General features: G+C 56.7%; 1 long non-coding RNA gene across 1 annotated transcript; it reads left to right on the forward strand.

The window, feature by feature from the left end:
* Window positions 1-900: 900 nt before the first annotated feature.
* On the forward strand, window positions 901-7,930 carry LOC113602865 (uncharacterized). Its single transcript, XR_003424394.2, has 3 exons — window positions 901-1,112; window positions 7,299-7,449; window positions 7,673-7,930. It is a non-coding gene; the product is annotated as an uncharacterized LOC113602865 (long non-coding RNA).
* The last annotated feature ends 852 nt before the right edge of the window (window positions 7,931-8,782 follow it).

Raw genomic sequence — 8,782 nt, forward strand, 5'->3', positions numbered from 1 at the left:
GCTTCAGATTCTGTGTCTCCCTCTCTCTGTCCCTCCCCCCCTCATGCTCTGTCTTTCTCTGTCGCAAAAATAAATAGACATTAAAATATATATATATATATATATATATATATATATATATATATATAACTACCACGAATAACGAGAAGGGACCGTTAAGATGCTGCTTTAAGGGGCACCTGGGTGGCTCAGTCTGTTGGGCATCCCACTTCAGCTCAGGTCATGATGTCACAGCTCGTGAGCCTGAGCCCCGTGTGGGGCCCTGTGCTGACAGCTCAGAGCCCAGAGCCTTCTTCGGTCTCTCTCTCTCTCTCTCTCTCTCTCTCTGTCTCCCCTTCTCCGCTCATGCTCTGTCCCTCTGTGTCTCAAAAATAAACATTAAAAAAATTTTTAAAACATATCTGATGAGTTGACATCTTTTTCCTTAAGCAACATCGAGTGAGGAGTCATCGTTGCAACAAGTGCCTCTTGGCTCCTCAAACACCCTTCTGCTAGAGCCCGTGCAGGTGCCGGCAGCTCAGCATCGTGCTTGGACTTCACGGCTGGGCGGGACTCGACGCCCCTTCCTGACATTCTAAACCCGCCCCTTGAGCCAGTGGACAGCCAGGCATCTCCGGCGCCCTCTGGGAATTCACTGCTGCAGGCGTGACCCTCTTTCGAGGGGCTTTGCAGAGGCCAGCCGTGTAGCGCCCGGGCACGGGAGACGGCCCCCCACCGCAGCTCCCGCCCCCGTCCCTCCTCACGCGGCAGGGTGGGAGCGCTGGACGCTCCTGTCCCCTTTATTGCCATGTACTGGCTGGGACTTATGCTACATAAATCTCAGATTATGAAGTCACAGCTCTGCATATTCTTGGCTCCAAATGGTCCTCTGCACGGAACCGCCAATGATGCAGGGTGGGGGTGGGGGGAGCAGCAGGGCACCGTCTGGGGGCCAGGGCTCCCTCACCGGGGCGTTTGAAAAATGAGTCTCCTCTCCCCAGCTGCTACCGTGGAGCATATGATTCCAATGCCTGAGAGATTATTTGTCCCGCAACAAATGAACGAAGGAGCAGAAGAAGCCCTCCGCACAAGTGCCAAGAGCCTCAGAGAAGCAATGGCCTGAGCTCATGAAGGTAGCGAGGGACCGACTGATGGAGAAGCCATGAGTCTCTGGGGGGCGCTGTCGGGGACGCGCGTCCCGGAGATCCGCTTGGGGACGTCCCCAAGGGCTTTCTGCCTCCCCGAGTTTCCCCGATGTCTTCCTCACCACCCTCTGTTCTGCCAGGACCTCGGTGGTAAGCTTTTGTTCTCTGCCATAGACTCTGAGTTGTTCTTGCTCTGGCCCAGCTGGACTTTCTTTGCTTCCCGTTTTCTGTCTTTCCTCCTCTTCCCGATGAAACCCAGCCTCCCGTCCTTGGGCCCCTCTCCTGCCCCGGCCGACCTCCCCTGGGCAGACACTCTGACCCCGGCTGGGTGGGGCTGGCTGTTTGTCCGTCCCCAGTGCTGGCCAGTGGCTCTGTGCCTCCACTGTCCCGAGGGTCCTTGGCCCCTGCAGGCTCCCGGTCCTGGGCCACGTCTGCTCCCTGTCTGTCCAAGGCAGTGCAGGGTGATGGTGAGTACTTGACATACATTCAGGCTCAGTCCTAACAACACTTAACACTTTTTGTCAAATTGTTTCTAAAGAAGATGTGGGGGGCGTGGGGGGGGGCTGTATGAGTAATGGAATATTACTCGGCCATCAAAAAACAAAATCTTGCCATTTGCAACAACGTGGAAGGAACTAGAGGGTATGATGCTAAGCGAAGTAAGTCACTCAGAGAAAGACAAATATCATATGATTTCACTCATTTGTGGAATTAAAAAAAAAACAGATGAACACATGGGAAGGGGAGGAAACAGAGACGAGAGAGAAACAAACCACAAGAGACGCTTTTAAAAATTTTTTTTTAATGTTTATTTATTTTTGAGAGAGAGATAGAGAGACAGAGCAGGAGCAGGGGAGGGGCAGACAGAGAAGGAGACACAGGATCCGAAGCAGGTTCCAGGCTCCGAGCCGTCAGCACAGGGCCCGATGCAGGGCTCGACTCCACGAACCACAAGATCACGACCTGAGCCGAAGTCGGACGCTTAACTGGCTGAGCTCTGCTGGGTATCCGCGTCCTGGCTCACTAGCCTTGGGCGTGATTCTCAATTTCATCCTGTAACACCTGCTGCTGACTCACAGTATCACCCTGGCCACCTGTGGCACCGGGGTCCCTCCCAACGTCTGTGTCCCCTGTGGGTTTCCTCTTCTGCCCTCGCCACAGCCGAGACGGCGACCTTGTCCCTGTTAGAGAAAACCAGAGCCGGACAGTAGTTGGTAGTCAAAACAGTAAAAACCAGTTTTATTCGGCAACTATTTCAACAGAGGGAAAGTGGCCCCAGTGTGGAACCAGATCCGATTCCTAAAACCACCAGAAAGTGGAGATTTACAGCCAAGGCGCGGGGTCGGGGAGCCCGGAGGTTGCTGAGACCGCGGGGTAGTTCTCGACTAAGGTGACCCGACAGGAGTCTTGCTGAAGGCAGGTCACCCGCGGGCAGGGGGAGCAGGAAGCCGGTCGGATATGGAGGGTCAGAGATTCTGGCTACGCAATGTGACGGGATTTCTGCTAGGACTGGTCAATACGAGGACTGACCCGGAAGCCCCGAGATGTGACCGAAGTGGTCCAGGAGGGTGTGCTATCACCCCACAGCAGAAAGCCCCAAACCCTGCCCCTCCCCCCAGGACAATGAACACACCGGCGTCTTTGGGGCCAGAGCACAGTCTCCTCTGGCCAGGTGTCCTTCTGAAGGGGAAGGGCCATCCCGCAGGTGACCGGCTGTTTGGTGACATCACACGTGACCTTCCCTGTGCACCTGCGCCTTTCTCCTCCAGGCCCCTCCTCCAAGATCTGGCCTTTCTCCTTGACCACGAGCTCGGACCAGGTGCTAGGTTGTTGAAGACGTGGTTCCTGGGTCCCGTCTGAGCAAATTAGTGACCGAAAACCCTCTACACGCCCTCCGCTCCCTGGTGAGAGACAGCCTCGTGACCACTTCTCCCGGGAAGCAGCTGGGCAGGGCTGAGGCACGACAAGGGGGCTCTGTCTTTCTCCTTCTCTGGGGTGTCCTCACCGGCACCCGCTCCCCTGCCCTTCGCGGGAGGCTCCACGGGTCCGCACACGCAGCCCCTTTAGTCCCCTCTGCAGATGAGGGCAGGTGTGAACTTCGCCTGGCATCATGCCTCAGGCCAGGGAGAACCCGGCCTCCCGACCCCCAGCCTTCCTCCTTCTTCCATGTTCGGACCGGGGACCCTCCTCGGGGAGGGCCCCTGCGGGAGGGAGCACGTGTTTGCGAAACAGGTTCTTGCAAAAAATGCGGTGCTGACACCATTCTCTGTCCCGACGGACCCCAAAGGCCCGCTACAAACGCTCCGGGACAGGCATCCCCTTTCTGCTCTGCCCGCTGGGTGTTGGCACTAGGCCTCCCGGGGATCCAGGGGACGGCACGGGTCACAGGTCAGGGGGAGAGGGTACCCCAGGGAGTGGTCCACGCGCTGCTGGGAGCCCCGGAAGAGCAGGCAGGCTCTGCAGGACTTGTGCTGGGTGAGCTGCCTCCCATCCCGAGGCCTCTGCTGTCTCTGGCAAACCCCCCACCAGGCGGATGCTCGCCCTCCGCCCGCAGAGCCATCACTCGCAAAAGCTGTCACTTGCACCTTCCCATCTCAAACCCCAATACTCCTCCCTGTAGGCCGTATGAGGGGGAGTGGCTGTCACGCGTTACAGATGGGGACCCGGAGGGTTCGGCAGGTCAGTGGTTTGCCTGGAGTCGCGCAGCCCGGGGTGGGGGCAGGCTGCAGGTCTCCTGGTATTTTCACCCGTCTTGAGCCACTTCTTTGCAGAGAACTCATACAGTCTCTGCCCAGGGGATTAGACTGTGGGGCACCTGCTGGGGTCTGAGACAAAGGTCTTCAGGAGAGGCCAAGGGAACAGGAGCTCGGCAGGTGAGGCCCGGTGGAAGACCAGCAGCCCCTGGGCGGAGGGAGGGCATGTTCCTGGCCTCTGGCTCCCAGCGGCTACGTCGGGGCCCTCGAGGTACGCGGTGACAAATTTCCGCGGCGCCTCATTTCCCGTAAAGGATGGTCAGTGCAGCTCACCTCCCAGGGGCTCAGGGTGAGTTCCGCAAACCTCATCCCTCTCTTGCTCTCACAGCGGAAGGCCCATAAACGGTGCTTGTGGTGACCCGTGGGGTGGAGGGACCACGGCGCGAGACAACTGCGGGATGCACGTGAGCCTCGTCGACAGCGTGAGCGGAGTCCGGCCGGGGGCGAGGAGGCCCGCAGACGCCCGGGGGAGGCACCTCCTCCTTCTTTAGCCTTTCACGTTTATAAAGTTGTGTTCGTCTAGCTTGTGGAAGAAGAGGAATTAGTGATTTATTTGCACAGGTTTTCTGAAAAGTCTTTTTCGAGGATTGCCAGGAGCTGGCCTGTTGGGGAGACGGATGGACAGCTCCGGCCGTAAAGATCCCTAAGTGACATTTTTGTGAGAGTTATTTTCAGAGGGTCATCGCTGCAAAATTGCAAGAGCAAACCCGCGCTTAGCGCCTGAGTCTTCTAGAAAACGCTGCTGCAGAGAGCCAGCCCGCGGCCATGAACACGGAAGACGTTCATTGGTGCGGGCCACCGGGAGAGAGACCCATCCGTCTGACCTCTCAGACGCAGAACTGGCCGCAGCATCCTGTGCCGGAAGGCCAGGACTCCAGGCCGGCCTTGGGGCACAAAGCTGGGCCAGCACAACTCTCCTTCTCCGGGACCAGAAGGTGAGGATGGGACCCACGCCCTTTGGATCACGTGGCTTGGATCCCAAGTCCCCAGATCTGAGCTCCAAGGTCAGCATTTTCCTCCTGAGACCTGGACACAACCTCAGGCCAGGAGGGTGCCCCAGATAGACAAGGACTTGGGAGTGAGCTGAGGAATGAGATCACGGCCTGTACTTATCGGCACGAGTATCCACAGAGCCTCAGTTTCCACATCTAAGAATGGGTGCGTGGATAACTACGTCACTTGGTCGTTACTTACTCATCAGACGTAAGGTGTCACCGAGTGCCGCTGATCACCCTCAGCTACCGCCAGTGGTTCTGCTTGTGTGCCACGCCCTCCTACCACGTGGCACTGGCATGCACCTTGTGGACTGTCAAACCACACCACTTTCGTGTGGCCATCAGGAGCATGGAAGTGAAGTCAATTTGCTAATGCATTTGTATTGGTTTCCAATCGATTTGTAACAAATTTTCACGACTTGAGTGGCTTGAAGCAGCACAAGATTCTTACCCTTTGGTTCTGTGGGTCAGACAGCTGACGTGGACGTCCCCGGGCTGAAACCACGGCCCGGCCCCTTCCAGCCTCTGGAGGCTCCACATCCCTTGGCTCCCGGCCCCTCCCACCACCTTCAGAAGCAGCCAAACACTCTCCCTATTTCTGGGTCAGACGGTTAGCGTCCTTCATTCCTCCTTGCCTCGTAGCCTTCCATGCTCGTTGGTTCCAGAGGTCAGGACGCGGGCAGTGTGGGGGGCCGTTATTCCCCTGACCAACCTCCGTATTCTTAAGACTGCTTCATATTTACAGTCTGATTCTCTGGACCTTGTCGATTAAGAATTTCCTGTATTTCTGACTGTCCGCACAGCACGCCCCTCTGTGATCCCCAGCACTCGTGTAGCACTCTGGAAGGGGATGATCCACTTGGGGGTTTGGATTTTCCAAGCCACTGGTCCCATTCTGCAAGCTTCAGGCGCACATGCCCAGGCACTGACCACTGTGAGAAGACCACCAAGTGGCCAACAGGCATGACTAAGTACGTCCGGATTTCCAAGGCGCTACGAGCAATGGTTCATCCTAGAATTGACGAAATACGGCATTCTTTTATACGACCGACAACGAGTATCAGACTGTACTTGAGAGGCGGTATTCCGTTAGCATGTGAACTTGAGGACGGCACCATTTTCTCTGTGGCTGATGCCACATTGCCCCTACCTGGAAGGACGCCTGGAAAGAAGTCGGCGCTCGGGGAGTGCTGAACGGACGGACGAGCGAATGAATATCGTCAATGAGACATTCTTATTATGCAGGTAAGACTTCCTCAGAATCGCCAGAGGTATTAGATGAGACAAAGTTGGCATGTTGTCTGCATAGAGAAAAGAAATAAACAGCTCTCTCCTCCTCGGGCCTGCCAGGCGGACAGCAGGACAGAAGGACGGACGGCCCCCGGCCCCTCGCGCTGAGTGTGTGCAAAGCGGCGTCTGAGTGACCCGGTGGAGGCTGGCGGCCTGCCCGTCTGGACAGAGGGATGGATGGTTGTCATCGCAAAGAAATGGTAGTCACTGGGGTCTCTGAGGTTTGCGAGGCTTTTGCTGTGTCCTGTGGTGCAAATGATCCCACATTATGTGTCACCCGCCTGACTCTCGGTGTCTTTGCACGTGTTCTTGGAGACAAAGGCCCACTGGTGCCGTCACGAGTTGAGTTCAAGAAATCGACCCAGAATATCAGGACGTCCCCAGGAAGGATGCTGAGGGCACAGACGCCCCAGGGGGAGGCCCCTCCGTACCTTCCCGACCGTGCTGGCCCCCTTGTCAAGCAGGTGATGGGTGGAATGTCAGAGGGAACGTCTGGGCGTGCTGCCTGAGTCAGCGTGCGTGTGTCCCATCCCAGCGGGGACGTGTGACCTCTTCCGGTGTGGGCACAGCAAGATGCCCGTGTGATAGTTCCGGACGGCAGATAAATGTTTAAACGGCCACGTCATATGATTTATGTTTCATATCTGCTCTCCGTCTTGGGTTTAAAAATTACTTCCTATGCGAAACGCTGTCCTCTGCTGTTCTCCTGCGACTGTGCCCTTTCCCACCCTCCCCACGCGGCGTGATCATACTGACTCGGCAACGAGGATGCGCGGGCAGCCTGTGCGGGTGGAAACCTGGCTCCAGGTCCTGGGTCTGCGACCTCGTGAAGCTGTGTTTCTGGGAAGCTGTCCGCGGGGTTTGCACCTGGAAACTAGTAATTTGAACTAAAGTAGGGATTGTAGGAAAAGTTCTGGATGCTGCTGATCTCTTCCCCGGGCCCTTCCTGGAAAGGAAGCACATGGGCCTGGGGCGGGGGGGAGGGGGAGACCCCAGTGTTGAATAAACATGCCAGCACCTCCCAGCTCCAAACCTTGACTCTGAGGGCAGAAAGAAACCTTACAGGGGCTCACGATAAACCGGAAGCAGACTTAACTTGGGGACAATACATTAAATGCAGCCTCTTCTATCTTTAGGCTTCCATCTGGGGGCCTGAAACCTTGAACGCCAATGAAGGAACGCACCTGTGTTTCCAAGAGGCTGGTGACCTTCAGAGTTCTTTTTCCGGGGGGAAGAAATTTAATTTAATCTCGTCTCCTCGTATTTGTTCATGTTAGATTACATTAAGTGAGTTATTTTTAATCATTGTTCATAAATCACAGCAAGGGTATGCCCTGAGGCACAAAACACATTTGCATAAAGATATTAATTGTGGCTATCTCTCTTTTTGGGTTCATGGGAAATTAGATGCATGTGTAGGGCGGTAGACAGGGAAGGGACGAGGACGGGGTGAAGGAAACAGCCCTGCTCGGGTGTCCTAGCCTTCCTGACAACCTTCTTCAGTTCACAGAGTGCAACCCAGAACCTTAAGATCCTCTCCAGATGTCTCCTCATCCGAGAAGCCCACCTTGATTTCTCTAGGCCAAAAGATGGCTCCCTCCTCCATCACATGTGAGCTGTGAACAGCCTTTCTTAGAAAACTCACCCATGGCTGAGTCCCTGTGTGGACTGGGAGCCCCCTGCCTGTCACACACGGTGGACAGAATGTCCCCCAGGCTGCTCTCGCGGTTGGTGTTTATTAACAGATGCTTACTGATGAAGCCCGCAGAGAATCACTTCGTGTATAACCATGCTCTATCTCCCTGTCCTTTTCCCCTGACAGGGGCCCCTCGCGGCCCCTCCCCCAACCCCCGGGCGTGGGTAGGATGGGCATTGGGAGCCCCAGGCACTAGAGGGGAGTTTTCTGCACCCTGTGCTGCTGGCTGCACAGGGGTCCAGGAAGTGCAGGGCCCAGGTCCCTCCCCTCCCTCACTTGGCTGTGGATGCACCTGCTCCTTCCGGCCCCCTCCGTCCCTGTGCTTGGTCTGAGGTTTCATGTGGAACCAGCCCTGTGCTATTTGGGAGGACGGGTCACAAGAGGGTTTTCCCTGTCACCTCCCAGCTCTGCTCCGCCCTCCACCCAGCCTGTCCCTGCAATGGCTCTGCCCACCCGCCCCGGACAGCCTGCCGGGCGTCACTGCCTTCGCCCATCCATGCACTGGCTCAGCAGCAATGGCACCAAGGACTCCACGGATGCTGGAGCAAGCCTGGGGTGGAGGGTGCCCGCGATGCAGGGCTCGAGAGCTGGTTCTCGCTCAGCCGTTCACTCCCTAGAGCCCAGACGCTTCACCCTGACTCTGACGGCGTCTCTAGTGTCCTGGGGCCTGTCCTGGTGCGAAGGGTGGCCAGTTAGACGAGCACTCCCAGCCCGGACACTGCCGGGGCCCTCTGTTCAAATAGGTTCAAGGGGCGCCTGGGTGGCTCAGTCGGTTAAGCGTCCGACTTCGGCTCAGGTCATGATCTCATGGTTTGTGGGTTCGAGCCCCGTGTCGGGCTCTGTGCTGACAGCTCGGAACCTGGAGCCTGCTTCGGATTCTGTGTCTCCCTCTCTCTGCCCCTCCCCTGGTCTCACTCTCTCTCT

The sequence above is a fragment of the Acinonyx jubatus genome, chromosome B4 (genome assembly GCF_027475565.1).
Source record: "Acinonyx jubatus isolate Ajub_Pintada_27869175 chromosome B4, VMU_Ajub_asm_v1.0, whole genome shotgun sequence".
NCBI lineage: Eukaryota > Metazoa > Chordata > Mammalia > Carnivora > Felidae > Acinonyx > Acinonyx jubatus.